The sequence below is a fragment of the Sapajus apella genome, unplaced genomic scaffold (assembly GCF_009761245.1).
Source record: "Sapajus apella isolate SASKATOON/1434 unplaced genomic scaffold, GSC_monkey_1.0 scaffold2, whole genome shotgun sequence".
NCBI lineage: Eukaryota > Metazoa > Chordata > Mammalia > Primates > Cebidae > Sapajus > Sapajus apella.
In genome coordinates this window covers 21,132,686-21,149,319 of record NW_022436942.1, presented here as the reverse complement: position 1 = coordinate 21,149,319, position 16,634 = coordinate 21,132,686, and the positions used below count along the sequence as shown (strand labels likewise).

Below are 16,634 nucleotides of genomic sequence, written 5' to 3'. Positions count from 1 at the left end.
GAGCAAGCTGAATTTGGGCATTTAAGTGAAAATAAAAGATTAGTGCCTTTACATTTTTTCTGGAAGTCCTGACTAGTTCAGCCAGGTTAACTTTCTCATGGTCCTTTGAATATTGATTTGTGAGTCTAGTTAGATGAAACCATTTCTTTCTTACCCTTTAATCACAGTCAGAATTGTTTCTATCATTAAGAAATTATGAGAATTGATTTCCAAGAAATAAAATGTTTCTTCATTTCTCACTTGGCTTTTCTAATATTATCAAGAAAGAAATTGTGTAACTTGATAAAATAGTATTTAAGTCTCCCAGGAAATTTTTGGAATAATCATTTTGCAAAACTCATTTAATTTAAACTTATGCTGAAACATTTGAAATATAAGAAGATATATTTCATCTTGTTTTAAAGTATAATAAGAAAAATTTTGAAATAGAAAAAGCCAAAAATAGTCAAATCAAGTTAAATTAACCATACTGTAACCAAAGGGAGAAAATAAATACCAAGAATCTGAAAAAATACATATACCACATGACAGATATAAGCAAGCCAACATATTTACATTTCCTTCAATAAACAGGAATAAAAAATAGAACTTAGCTGCTTGACAATAGGATGCATACACTCACACATGTGTTGATTCTTCCAATCCATGAGCATGGAGTGTTTTTGCATTTACTTGTATTGTCTCTGATTTCTTTCAGTAGTATTTTGTAGATCTCTTTGTAGAGATCTTTTACTACTTTGGTTAACTCTATTCCTTTGTATTTCATTTTCTTTGTGGTTATTGTAAGTGGGATTGTGTTCTTCAATTCACTCTCAGCATAGATGTTGTTAGTGTTTAAAAGACTATTGATTGTTGGACATTGATTTTGTGTCCAGAAATTTTATTAATGTTGTTTATCATATCTAGGAGCCTTTGGGCAGAGTCTTTAGAATTTTGTAGGTATAGAATCATATCATCAGCAAAGAAAGATATTTGGTTTCTTCTTTTCCTTCATGATGCCTTTTATTTATTTCTCTTGCCTGATGGTGCTGGCTAGGACTTCAAATATTACATTGAATATGAGTGGTGAAAGAGGGCATCATGTCTTGTTCCAGTTCTTAAGGACAACAGTTTGAGCTTTTTCCCATTCAGTCTGATGTTGGTTGTGGGTTTGTCATAGATGATTCATTATTTTCAGTTATGTTTCTTCACCACCTACTCTGTTGAGGGTTTTTTATCATAAAGGGATGTTGGATTTTATCAAAAACTTTTTCTTCATCTTTTGAGTTAACCATATGACTTTTGCTTTTGATTCTGTTTACATGGTGAATGGCATTTATTGACTTGTGTATGTTGAACCAGCCTTGCATCCCAAGAATAAAGCCTGCTTAATCATGGTATATTAACTTTTCAGTGTGCTGCTGGATTCACTTTGCTAGTATTTTGTTAAAGATTTTTATGTCTTCTACACAGAAAAAGAAACTATCAACAGAGTGAACAAATAAAGTAGAATATGGTAGAAGATATTAGTAAACTATGCATGCAATAAAGACCTAATATCCAGAATTAATCCTGGTGCCCAACAATGGCAGATTGGATAAAGAAAATATAGTATAAATACACCATGAAATACTACACAGCTATGAAAAAGAATTACATGAGATCATATTCTTTGCAGCAACATGGATAGAGCTGAAGGTCATTATCCTAAGCAAATTAACACACCAAGAGAAAACCTACATGTTCTTACATATAAGTGGGAGCTAAATATTGAGCATGCATGGATATAAACATGGGAGCCATAGGCACTGTGCAATACTAGAGAATGGAGAAGTGGTTAAAAACTGTCAATCAGTGATTGGATCATCTGAGTGTCAGATGCTTACTACCTGAGTGACAGGATCCACACTCTAAACCTTAGCATCATGCAATATTTCCATGTAGCAAATCTGCAGGTGTACCCCTAGTATTTAAATTTCAAACAAAACAGACTTTAAACTAGCAAAGATCAAAAAAGATAAAGAAGGGCATGTAATAATACAATGGTAAAAATTTTTAATTCAACAAGATCTAGTTATCCTAAATGGTTACATGCACACAGCACAGGAGCAACCAGATTCATAAAGCAAGTTCTTAGACACCTATTAATAACGTTAAATAATCACACAATAATAATGGGAAACATGGACACACCACTGACACTATTAGACAGATCATCAAGGCAGGAAACTAACAGCAATTTTCAGGACCTGAACTCAGTTCTTGACCAAATGGACCTAACAGACGTTACAGATCTCTCCAACCAAAATCAACAGAACATACATTCTTCTCATCTGCACATGGCACATACTCTAAAATTAATAACACAAATAACCATCAAACAATTTTTAACATATTCAAGGAAACTGAAATCATACCAACCACATTCTCATACCAAGCACAATAAAAATACAAATCAATACGAAGAAAATCACTCAAAACCATACAGCTACATGAAAAGTAAACAACATGCTTCTGAATGACTTTTGGGTGAACAACGAAATAAAGCAGAAATCAAGAAATTCTTTGAAAATAATGAGAAACTAGATACAACATACCAGAATCTCAGATATACAACTAACTTGGTGTTAAGAAGGGAGTTTATAGCACTAAATATCTACATCAGAAAGTTATAAAGATCTCAAATTAACAACCAACCATCACACCTAGAGAAACTAGAGGAACAAGGCAAAGCCAATTCCAAAGCTAACAGAAAACAAGAAATAACCAAAATCAGAGATAAACTAATGGAAATTGAGACGTGAAAAACCATGCAAAAGATCAATAAATCCAGAAGTTGGTTCTTTGAAAGAATAAATAAGATAGATTGGCTGCTAGCAAGACTAATAAAGAAAAATGGGAATAGCTCAGAAAAAAAAATCAGAAATGACAAAGAAGACATTACCATCAATCTTACAGAAATACAAAAATCCCTCAAAGATTATTGCAAACACCTCCATGCACACAAGTTAGAAAACCCAGAAGGAATGGATATGTTCCTGGAAATACAAGCTCTCAATGTTAAACCAGGAAGAAATTGAACCCCTGAACAGACCAATAATGAGTTCTGAATATGAATTAGTAATAAAAAGCCTGCTGACCCAAAAAGCCCAGGACCAGACCAATTCACAGCTGAATTCTACCACATGTATAAAGAAGAGCTAGTACCATTCTTTCTGAAACTATTCCACATAATTGAGAAGTTATATAATCCATTCTATAACACCAACATCATCCTGATACCAAAACCTGGGAGAGATACCACAAAAAAAGAAAACTTCAGGCCAATATTCTTAGTAAACATAGATGCGAAATCCTCAACAATATACTAACAAACCGAATCTAGTAGCATATCAAAAATCTAATCCACTCTGATCAAGTAGGCTTTATCCCTGGGATGCAACATTAATTCAACATACACAAATCGGGAAATGTAATTCAACACATTAAAAAAACTAAAACCAAAACCATATGATTATCTCAACAGAGGCAGAAAAGGCTTTTGATAAAATTCAACATCGCTTCATGCTAAAAAACCCTCAACAGACTAGGCATTAAAGGAGCATATCTCAAAATAATAAGAGCAATCTATGAATAGTGGGCAACTATGAATAGTTGCCCACAGCCAACCTCATACTGAATGGGCAAAAGCTGGTCATGCTCTCCTTGAAAACCAGAACAAAATAAAGATGTCCTCTCTCACTATTTCTATTCAACATACTACTGGAAGCCCTTGCCAGAGCAACTAGGCAAGAGAAATAAATAAAAGGCATCCAAATAGAAAGAGAGGAAGTCAAGCTATCCCTGTTGGCAGACTATGTGGCTCTATATTTAGAATTCTATATCCTCTGCCCAAAAGCTTCTCGATCTGATAAACAACTTCAAGAAAGTTTCATTATACAAAAATCAATGTGCAAAAACCAGAAGTATTTCTATAAACCACCACCATCAAAGCTGAGCACAAATTAAGAATGCAATCCCATTCACAATAACCAGAAAAGGAATAGAATAGCTAAGAATAAAGCTAAACTAGGAAGCAAAAGATCTCTTTCTTTCTTTTCTTTTTCTCTTTTTTGGCGGCAGAGTCTCGCTCTATCCCTAGGCTGAAGTGCAGTGGCACGATCTCAGCTCACTGCAACCTCCACCTCCTGGGTTCAAGTGATTCTCCTGCCTCAGCCTCCCAAGCAGCTGGAATTACAGGCTCCTGCCACCACATCAGGCTAATTTTGTATTATTAGCAGAGACAGGGTTTTGCCATGTTGGCCAGGCTGGACTTGAACTCCTGACCTCAAGTGATTCACCTGCCTTGGCCTCCCAAATTGCTGGAATTACAGGCATGAGCCACCCTGCCCAGCCAGTAAGTGAAAGATCTCTACAAGAATCACAAAACACTGCTCAAAGAAATCAGAGATGACACAAACAAAAGGAAAAACATTCCATGCTCATGGACAGGAATTATCAATACTGTTAAAATGACCATGCTACCTAAAGCAACTTGCAGATTCAATGTTATTCCCACCAAACTACCAATAGTATTCTTCACAGAATTAGAAAAAAACTATTTTAAAATTCATATGGAACCAAAAAAGAGCCTAAATAGCCAAGGAAATTTTAAGCAAAGAGAACAAAGTTGGAGGCATCACATTACCCAACTTCAAACTACACTACAAATCTGTGGTAACCAAAACAACATAATACTAGTACAAAAACAGACAAATAGGCCAACGGAACAGAATAGAGAGCCCAGAAATAATGCTTTATGCCTAAAATTATCTGATCTTTGACAATGTCAACAAAAACAAGAAATGGGGAAAAGACACCTTATTCAATAAATGGTGCAAGGAAAACTGGCTAACCATATGCAGAAGACTGAAACTGGATGCCTTCTGTGATGGTTAATAATAGATGTCAACTGATTGGATTGAGGGTTGCCTAGATGGAAGGTAAAGTCTTATTTCTGGCCGTGTCTGTAAGGGTGTTGCCAGGGGAGATTGACATTTGAGTCACTAGACTGGGAGATGAAGAGACACCCTCGATGTGGGTGGGCACCATCCAATTAGCTGCCAGCGTGACTAGAACAAAAGAGGTGGAAGAAGGTGGGATAACCTTGCTTGTTGAGTTTTCTGGCTTCTTTCTTTCTCCTGTGCTGGTTGCTTCCTTCTGTTCCTCCTGCTCTTGGACATCAGACTCCAGGTTCTTCAGCCTTTGGACTCTGGGACTTGAGCCTATGGCTTGCCAGAGGCTCTAGGGTCTTTGGCCACAGACTGAACACTACACTTTCAGCTTCCCTGATTTGAGGCTTTCAGACTTGGACTGAGCCACTACTGCCTCCTTTTTCCCCAATTTGCACACTGACTGTGGTGGGACTTTGCCTTATAATCATGTAAGCCAGTTCTCCCATATAAACTCGTGTGTGTGTGTGTGTGTGTGTGTGTGTACATATATAATTGGTTCTGTCCCTCTGGAGAATCCTGAATAATACACCATCCTTACACCATATACAAAAATCAACTTCAAGATGGATGAAAGACTTAAATGTAAGACCTACAACTATAAACACCCTGGAAGATGACCTAGGAAACAGAACCTGGCAAAGATCCCATGATGAAGACATCAAAAGCAATTATAACAAAAATTAAAATTAATGAATGGAACCTAATTTACTAAAGAGTTTCTGCACAGCAAAAGAAACTATCCACAGAGTAAACAGAAAACCTACATAATGGGAGAAGATATTCACAAACTATGCATCTTACAAAGACCTAAAATCCAAATTCTATAGGCAACTTACGTCAACAAACAAAAAGCAAAAAACCTCATTTTAAAATGGGCAAAGGATATCAACAGATACTTCCCAAAAGAAGGCATACAAATGTCCAACAAACATGAAAAAATGTTCCAACATCACTAATTATTAAAGAAATGCAAATCAAAACCACCATGAGATACCATATCACAGCAGTCAGAATGGCTGTTAGTAAAAAGTCAAAAATCTACAGATGCTAGTGAGGCTGCAGAGAAAAGGGAACACCTTTACACTGTTGGTGAGAATGTAAATTAGTAGAGCCAATGTGGAAATCAGTAGGGAGATTTCTCAGGGAACTTAAACAGAGCTACCATTTGACCCAGCAATCCTATTACTGGGATAAACAAATTATTACTGCCATAAACAAATCATTCTACCAAAAAGACATATGCACTATACATTTATCGCTGCTCTACTCGCAATATCAGACATAGAATCAGCCCAGGTGCCCATAAATGGTAGATCAGATAAAGAAAATGTGGTACATATACACCATGCAATACTATACAGCTAAAAAAAAAAAAAAAAAAAAAAAAGAAAAGAAAAAAAGATCATGTCCTTTGCAACAACATGGATAGAGCTGAAGGCCATGATCCTAAGCAAACTAACATGGGAACAGAAAATCAAATAGCACATATTCTCACTTATAAGGGGGAGCAAAATATTGAGTAGATATGGACAAAAAGAAAGGAATAACAGACCCTGGGGCCCACTTGAGGGTGAAGGTGGGAGGACAATGAGGATCAAAAAACTACCTATCAGGTTCTATGCTTATTACCTGGGTGATGAAATAACGTGTACATCAAGTGCCTGTGACATGCAATTCACCTTTGTAATAACCTGTCACATATACCCCTGAAATTAAAAGTTAAAAAAGAATCAAAATTAAGAAAAATAAAAGTTGAAATTTTTTAAATTAAAGTATATTGAAATAGACCATCCGTCTATACATAACTTAACTATTTGTTCCAGGAAATTTCCACTCAGAAAGATAAGATTACAAGGAAATAAAAAACTGCCCTCTTTACTTCAGGAATGGGAGTTAGCTAATATATCTGGACAAATAATTTTCTCAAAGTTTTCTCATCAGAGCATTTTTTTCACAACAAGAGCTTGCTTATCACATAATAGTTTATTTATGAAGACTCTTCTCAAGAGTCTTTTTTCATTGTGATATATAGTTCTGCTATCCTGTGGAGTAAAAAGAGAATATATCATTAATATCACATCTTTTACCAGCTATTGTCTACACTCTCCTCCCTTTCGAGCTTATTCTCCTCTTGCTGAAGTCTCATGCTCTAATCTGCCTCCTCACACCCTCTACACTGCTGTTTTCATGGTCCTTCAAGAGCATCTCATCTTCATAAGTTTAAACTACTCTTTACTATATAGGCCTGTGATTAGATAAATAAACCAAAAGTCATTTGGACACACAAGTGAAAGGAAGAGTTGATCAAGATAACAGCCCAGGAAGCGATTTAACTCATCTTTTACCCCAAATCTCCTCATATGACAAGAACTAATATTTTTAGAAGAACAAAGCAATGGAAAAGAAGCCATTTCTAGTCCAGAAAGGTTGAATAAAATGGGCAACTTTTGGTTATAGTCAATAAATTATATTTGCAATTTATCCTATTCCTCTATTGATTTGTATTTAAGAAGACAAAATATACGTAAAAATAAAATAAACCTCATCTATCAACAATAAAACAAACACAACAGCCAAATCCTCACCATAATAAAAGTTTTCCAAATTCTGTAAAATGTTGAGCAAAATAAGGCAAAATACCTTTTTATACATTGGGCAAGAAACAATACTGTAGGTAAAATTTAAAAAGAAAATTAAGGCAAAAGAATCATCCCAAGAAGGTATTAAAGATACCATCTAATATCAGGAGGAACAAGATGATATCTTTAATAAATAAGGTTAGAAATATTGGCAAATTTTGTGGAAGCAAAATCAGGTTTGGCTTACATTATAGGAAATACATTCAAAATAGCCAAAGTGACAAATGCAAATAAAACCTAAAGTACCTGAAAGGAAATGTAAATAAATGCTTACATAAGCTAGAAAACAATAGCGTCTTTCTAATAATGATAGTCAATTTGGAAACCAGAAAGCAAAAATTATACATATTTTACCACATAGTATAATAATAAAGCACATCAAAATAGAAATTATATTAAACAATAGACACAAGTTAAAATAATATTTAAAACATATATTACTAATTTTCTAATGTGTATAAAGCTGTATTTAATAAGAAGCAGCAGCTAACATTTCAATTTTTTAATGGCAAAGCTCATGTATAGCCCAATTCATGAATGAAGATAAACACTGAAAAAATTGTTTTAGCTAGTTAGCAATCTATCCCATTTAAATTAAAGTAACAATTTGGCAGAGGGAAGAAAAAGCCTAGAATAAGGATGATATCATATTTATTTTGGTGTTGGCCCTTGCTATATCTTCGAGTCTCCAAGGACACTGTCCCTCTGCTTTGTTTTATTTTCAAAGTTAATCACCTGTTAAATTAATTAATAACTTTGAACCAAGGTCACCAAAGACAGTTTCATTTGTTTACTTTAGTTGATCCCATTACACCAATTGTATTAAGTCGAGAAAAATCCCTTCAGTCTTCTTACTATGAAAGTCATGTTAAAATAAAACCAGTCTCCCATCCGCATTTCAGATTGGATCATCAACTCTTCAAAAATCAAGGAAATCATTTGGTTTCTCTTCACTTGATTACTGGTCTTTCCTTCCATTTATCTTTTCAAATTCTATATTCTCACTTGTCAACTTGGGAAGTTTTTATGATAAAAATAATATCTGACTCGATAAGGGTCAAGAATATCAAGATAGCTCTGCATCTGCATCTTTATTCCTAGAGTGGTCTACAATGACAAATGCAGTTCAGGAAAACATGGATGGAAAGTCCCCCCATGTCACTATTTACATATTCTTTTTCAATTGTGAATCACCCTCAAGTATTTTATTGTTAACACCACAACTCAAGCCTGTCTGGGTGTTATAAGTATCTTTCATGTTGTCTGTATTATTTAGTTTGCTTTCTCTGGAACATAGATAATATACTAGTAATGATGTTTGTTCTCTTGCAAAATCCAAGAGGTATTTCTGCATAGCCCATAAAAATATTAAGTAGAAATCTGGAGTATGACAATTGAAAAAGTGAGGTCAGACAGTCAAATATAAAGAAAGATTAAAGAAAGGAAATAATTTTACTTTTTCCATTAATGAAAATAATGTAAGCTTTCTATATGTATTTCTCTCTGATCAGCATCAAAACTGTATTTACTACAGCAAATACTTCTGGGGGGAAAAAGCAGTACTAGTACGATCAAATAGATACACCAGTAAAATATCTCTCAGTCAAGATTTAACTCAGGATATGTCAATAATTCTAAGCCTGCAACTGGGCTATGTTATAGATGTACTTCTGGGCAGAACCAAAACCAGGTGTGTGTGTGTGTGTGTGTGTGTGTGTGTGTGTGTGTGTGTGTTGATGTTCCACAAAGAATGCATACTACCTAAACAAGGCAAAGCGATACTTGACATTTATAAGGAACACAGCAAGAGATAAAGGGTAACATAGGGTCAAGAAGAAATAGATTCAGACTCACTGAGAACAATATAATTCAAGATAATATTGAACACATGCCCTATTTTGAGTGCTACAATAATCAAGTTCTAGCATTATCTCCAATAATTGTGTTCTCTACACTTTCCTCAAAATTGAGAGATATTACTTTCAGCCATTTTTTCTGCTTTTTACTCTCTTCATTTTCAAGGAAAACAGGGCATTTTAAAAAATAAAGAATAAAATTATAATTTTTTTTATTATTATTATACTTTAAGTTCTGGGGTACATGTGCAGAACATGAGGTGAAGTATACACATGCCATGGTGGTTTGCTGCATCCATCACACCATCAACTACATTAGTTATTTCTCCTAATGCTATCACTCCCCTATCCCCCACCCCTGCTATCCCTCCCCTAGCCCCCAACCCCTTGATAGGGCCCAGTATGTAATATTCCCCTCCCTGTGTCCATGTGTTCTCATTTTCAACACCCACTTATGAGTGAGAACATGCAGTGTTTGGTTTTTTGTTTTTGTGTCAGTTTGCTGAGAATGATGGTTTCCAGCTTCATCCATGTCTCTGCAAAGGACATGACCTCATCCTTTTTCATGGCTGCATAGTATTCAATGGTGTATATATGCCATATTTTCTTTATCCAGTCTATCATTGATGGGCATTTGGTTGGGTTGGTTCCAAGTCTTTGTTATTGTGAACAGTGCCAAAATAAAGATACGTGTGCATGTGTCTTTATAATAGAACAATTTATAACCCTTTGAGTATACACCCATTAATGGGATTGCTGGGTCAAATGGAATTTCTAGTTTTAGATCCTTGAGAAATCACCACACTGTCTCCCACAGTGGTTGAACTCATTTACGCTCCACAAAGAGTGTAAAAGTGTTCCTATTTCTCCACATACTCTCCAGCATCTATTGTCTCCAGATTTTTTAATGATCACCTTTCTAACCAACATGAGATGGTATCTTAATGTGGTTTTGATTTGCCTTTCTCTAATGACCAGTGATGATGAGAATTTTTTCATATGTTTGTTGGCTGCATAAATGTCTTCTTTTGAGAAGTGTCTGTTCATATCTTTTGCCCACTTTTTTATGGGGTTGTTTTTTTCTTGTAAATGTGTTTAAGTTCTTTGTTGATTCTGGATATTAGCCTTTGTCAGATGGGTAGATTGTAAAAAATTTTTCCCATTCTTTTGGTTGCTGGCTCACTCTAATGATAGTCTCTTTTGCTGTGCAGAAGCTCTTTAGTTTAATTAGATCCCATTTGTCTATTTTTCCTTTTGTTGCCATTGCTTTTGGTGTTTTAGTCATGAAGTCCTTGCCCATGCCTATGTCCTGGGGTATTGCCTAGCTTTTCTTCTAGGATTTTTATGGTATTAGGTCTTATGTTTAAATCTTTAATCCATCTGGAGTTAATTTTTGTATAAGGTATAAGGAAGGGTTCCAGTCTCAGCTTTCTGCATATGGCTAGCCAGTTTTCCCCACACAGTTTATTAAATAGGGATTCCTTTCCCTGTTGCTTGTTTTTGTCAGGTTTGTCAAAGATCATATGATTGTACACGTGTGGCATTCTTTCTGAGGCCTCAGTTCTGTTCCATTGGTCTCTATGTCTGTTTTGGTACCAGTACCATGTTGTTTTGATTACTGTAGCCTTCTGGTAGGGTTTGAAGTCAGATAGTGTGATGCCTCTAGCTTTATTTTTTGTTTTTTTGTGCTTAGGATTGTCTTGGCTATGTGGGCTCTTTTTGGTTCTGTATTACATTTAAGGTAGATTTTTCCAATTCTGTGAAGAAATTCAAAGGTAACTTGATGGCAATAACATTGAATCTATACATTCCTTTGGGCAATATGGTCATTTTCACAATATTGATTCTTCCTAACCATGAGCATGGAATGTTTTTCCATATGTTTGTGTCCTCTCTTGTTTCTTTGAACAGTGGTTTGTAGTTCTCCTTGAAGAGGTCCTTCACATCCCTTGTTAGTTGTATTACTAGGTATTTTAATCTCTTTGTAGCAATTGTGAATGGAAGATCACTCAAGATTTGGCTCTCTGTTAATCTGTTATTGGTGTAAGGAATGCCTGTGATTTCTGCACATTGGTTTTGTATCCTAAGACTTTGCTGAAGTTGCTTATCGGCTTAAGGAGATTTGGGGCTGACACAATTATAATTCTTAACATAGTATTTCATAACATACAACCCTCAAAATTCTTGTTATTTTTATCTGAATCTTTCCTATCACCCTCAAAACTCTCTTAAATCTGGTTAACACGATATGATGAAGTTAATTCTCCCTCTTGGTAATCTATAGTATTCAAGAGAAACCCTGATCTCAGTAATCTCATAGCTCAGGAAACAGGTTCATAAAATAAGCAATAAGCCAAGTGCAGTGAAATGGCAATATGAAAGTATATGACACATCAAAGCTGCACTTGACCTAGTCTAGGAGAATTGCAGATTGTGTATCAGAAGTTGTTCTAGATGCAATGTGGAAAATAGATTGCCATGTTTCATGGCAAGATGGATATATTAATTTGTGAATTAATTTTTAAAATTTATATGAGAGATTTATTAGGTGGAAATGATTCATAAGGAATGATTGAAGTAGAATCTAAAAGTACTGGTAGCTGACTAAAAACCAGAATGGAAAAAAAAAAGGGTAATGAGAGAAATGCAGGTTTTCAGGCTTAACAGTTCAGAGGGTTATGATGTCATTCGCTGAAATGTGCAATGAATGTGGTATTAGGTTTTCCACGATTATGTGGGAAAGGAGGAGATAGGGCAAGGAATGAGGAGGACAGTTTTTACTTGAGTAGGCAATGCTCAATTTGAAGTACCTATTAAATATTCAACTACAAATACCTGTTTTGACCTGGACATATGGAACTGGAATTCAGAGAAAATCAAATGATTTGGATATTAAGATATAGATAGGCAGCAGCACCAGGAAAGTCAATGGCAGGTCCAGGTAAGACTGTATAGAGGGAGAATAATATAGAGTAGAATATGGAGTAGTATTAATGTTTATGATGTGTGCAAATAAAAGGAACTTATGAAAAAAGAACATGGTATCATAGAAAAGCAACAAAGCATATAAGGTTTTAAAAAGAAGTTCAACATTGAGAAATGAAAGAAAAGTATTCAGTAAGATCAGGACTATCTCCTTTGGATTTAACAGTAAGGCTGACATGGATTACTGGTGAAAGAACGGTATTAATTTAGTAGCGGATAAAGAAGTCACACTTAATTTGCCTTGGCTATCAATAATATGCACATATGTAAAGAAGATATCAATAAATGCATAGAAATTAGAAGACAGTGTAACAGATAGTAACAGAGGTAATATACTTAACTTTTTAAAATTTCATTTAAATATGACCTTGAAAACACACTAGCTAGGTGAATTTAAGTTGGGCTAAGGTGAATTATACAAAAGAAAAGCTGTTGATGCCTTTACTTAACAGTTCCCAAATTCCACAAAGTTAGTTGTACACCAATTTTGTGCGTGTGTGAATGTATGTGTAACCAAAAAAAAAAAAAGACTCAGATAAAATACTGATAAAATTTTGAATTTTTTAAAGAGCAAGTGTAATTTTTTTCTTATTTTTTAAAAGATGGCAGTCTGAAACAGACAGTAATTTTACTGAAATGATTGAGGTTCCTGCAGACAAATAAAGTTCATGGAGCTCAAAGCTTTTTTTTCTGGGAAGCTCTTTTTAAATTTAAGGTTTATAAAGGTCACTGGAATTCATAATAAAAAGCTGATAGTAATAATTTAATATTTGTTTTTTCTGGCATATTCAATTTATTTTGCTCACTGAGAAAAGCTCAACTGCTTTCTCCCTGATTCTATGCAGATTGCATAAGAAACTGAAGATAATAATGAGAAATCACACCGAAATAACATTTATCTTGTTGGGACTTACAGATGACCCACAGCTACAAGTTCTGGTTTTTATCTTTTTATCTCTGATGTACATTCTGTGTGTCACAGGAAACCTGACCATTATCATTCTTACCCTGACAGATTCCCATCTTTTTTTTTTCATATTGTTGCAAATGACAGGATCTCATTTTTTTATTATTTTATTATGATTATACTTTAAGTTCTAAGATACATGTGCAGAATGTGCAGGTTTCTTACATAGGTATACACGTGCCATGGTGGTTTGCTGCACCCATTAACCTGTCATCTACATTAGGTATTTCTCCTAATGCTATTCCTCCCCTATTCCTCCAACCTCCTAGAGACCCCACTGTGTGATATTCCCCTCCCTGTGTCCATGTATTCTCATTGTTGAACTCCCACTTACGAGTGAGAACATGTGGTGCTTGGTTTTCTGTTCTTGTGTTAGTTTGCCTAGAATGATTCCCATCTTAAAACAACCATGTATTTTTATCTACGAAACTTCTTAGAAACCTCATTAACCCAGATTCCTGTATAGCTTACCAACAAGGGACAATACCATAACTTATAATGCTTGTGCCAGTTAAATTATTTTTTTAATCTTTGGGGCCACTGAGCTTTTTCTTCTGGCTGCCATGTCCTAGGACCACTATGTGGCCATCTGCAAGCCCCTGCATTACATGACCATCATGAACCACAGAGTGTGTGCCACCCTTGTCCTCTGCTGCTGGATCTCTGGATTGATGATCATCATCACACCACTGGATATGGGCCTCCAGCTGGAATTCTGTGACTCCAATGTCATTAATCATTTTGGCAGTGATGTAGCTCCCCTTTCTAAAATCTCATTCTCGGATAGTGGTTTGTAGAGCAGACTGTTATTATTTGTGCAATGTTGACTTTCATTATCACACTAATAGGGCTGATTGTTTCCTACATCTATATTATCAAAACAATTCTGAGATTCCCCTCTGCTCAGCAAAGAAAAAAAGGCTTTTCCACATGTTCTTCTCAAATGATGTTTCTATCACCTATGACAGCTGCATTTTCATCTACACCAAGCCTTCAGCCAAAGAGGAGTTGGACATTAATAAAGGAGTGTCTGTTCTCACTACATCCATTGCCCCTATGTTGAACCCCTTATTTATATCTTAAGGAATAACCAGGTGAAACAAGCTTTTAATGACACAATCAAAAAAAATGACACGCCTGGCACACAAGTAAGCTTATGGTAAATCTTATCAATCACTGAGAAGAAAAGAATAATAAAAATTCTCCCCAAAACCCTAAACTCATTTTTGCTTTTATTAATCTCTAGCTCAGTCAGGTAAACCTACTCACACCCCTTTGAATCAAGCTTTGGGACCCCACTACATACACATCACATCTCTCTTCTCCTTTCATACTAATCTCTACCAGGACAAAGTTACAAACTAAAAGGAACATGAGAATATCTTTTCAGGAAATAAAAAAAGGTCTTCCTTCATCTGTTATCACCTATTTGATACAGCTTAAAAAGAATTCAATAGCATGATCTAGTAGTATCAGTTACATTCAGGAAATTATTGAAACTTTACATGTGGCATCCCTTTAAGTATTTAAAATGCTTAAAGGATTGTTTTAAATATAATAAGAACCTTCATCATATTTACTGATTAAAACCTTAAAAATTACAATAATCTCTCCTGCCAGGTGTGGTGGCTTACGCCTGTAATCCTAGCACTTTGAGAGGCCGAGGTGAGTGGATCACCTGATGTCACGAGTTCAAGACCAGCCTGGCCGACATGGTGAAAAACTTCATCTCTACTAAAAACACACACACACACACACACAAAAATTAGCCGGTCATGGTGGTGCACACCAGTAATCCCAGCTATTCAGGAGGCTGAGGCAGGAGAATAACTTGAACCCAGAGACAGAGGTTGTGGTGAGCCCAGATCGCACCATTGCACTCCAACCTGGACAACAAGAGGGAAACTCCACCTCAAAAAGAAAATTAATTTTAAAAATTATGATAATCTCAATGGGATGCAGAAAAGTCATTTGATAAAATCCAACATATATTTCCAATAAAATCTGTCTAGAACTAAAAATAGAGGACAATTTCTACACTTGAAAAAGTGCATCTATAAATAATATACAGCTGACATAATATTCAATGGAAAAGTCCTTGTTTCTTTGTTTTGTTGTTGTTGTTGTTGTTGTCGTTTCCCTCTTACTGCCCTGGCTGGAGTGAAATGATACAATCACAGCTCACTGCAACCTCTACCTCCCAAGTTCAAGCGATTTCCCTGCCTCAGCCTCCCAAGGACCTGGGATTATAGGCGCCTGCCACCATGCCTGGCTAATCTTTTATATTTTTGGTAGAGACAGGGTTTCACCATGTTGGCCAAGCTGGTCTTGAACTCCTGACCTCAGGTGATCTGCCTGCCTTGGCCTCCCAAAGTGCTGGGATTACAGGCGTGAGCCACCAACCCAGCCCTGAATTGTTTCTTACCCAAATTAATACCAAGTCATGAATGTCTAATCTCACCGCTTCTATTCAACATAGTACTGGAGGTTCTAACCAATGTAACAAGACTAGAAAAAAGAACACAGGTTGGAAAGGAAAAAACAAAATTATATTTACAATAATTCATATGACTGTCTATATATAAAATTCCAAAAAGAACTCTCCAAAATACCTACTCTATTTTAGTAAGCTGAGAAAATACAAGGTTAATAATCATAAAGTTAAATAAAAATATAATATTAAATACTTAAGGAAAAAATTAACAAAAGTCATGTAAGACCTTTATAATGTAAACAAATAAATGTTGCTAAAATTTCTAAACATCTAAATAAATGGAGAGATATACCATATTTATGGAACAGATGTCTATAAGTATAAGGAAATGAACTCTGAAAATAACCTGGGTGAACTTGGAAATTAATCCTTCCCAGTCAAGCCTCAGATTAAAACACTATGCACTTAACACCGTGATAGAAAACCCTAAACAGCAAAATGTGCCTGGATTCCTGACCCATGGAAATTGTAAGGTCATAAGTGTGTGTGTTGTTTTAAGCCACTAAATCTGTGGCTTAATTTGTTATGCAGGAAGAAAAAATAATACAAGGCTTTAGGAAATTTTTACTGCTTTCTTTGAAATGTGATTTTTTAAATTATGTTATCAACTGCTCATTTATTTTTCAGGATAAAAACAAATGGATTCAAATTGATTTAATAGAAGAAACTAATATTGAAAACTCTTCATTTCTATATGCATCTCCATTGCTTGATGGTTGA

At 35.2% G+C, this 16,634-nt stretch overlaps 1 pseudogene; it reads left to right on the top strand.

The window, feature by feature from the left end:
- Nucleotides 1-13,323: 13,323 nt before the first annotated feature.
- On the top strand, nt 13,324-16,634 carry LOC116527201 (annotated as a pseudogene).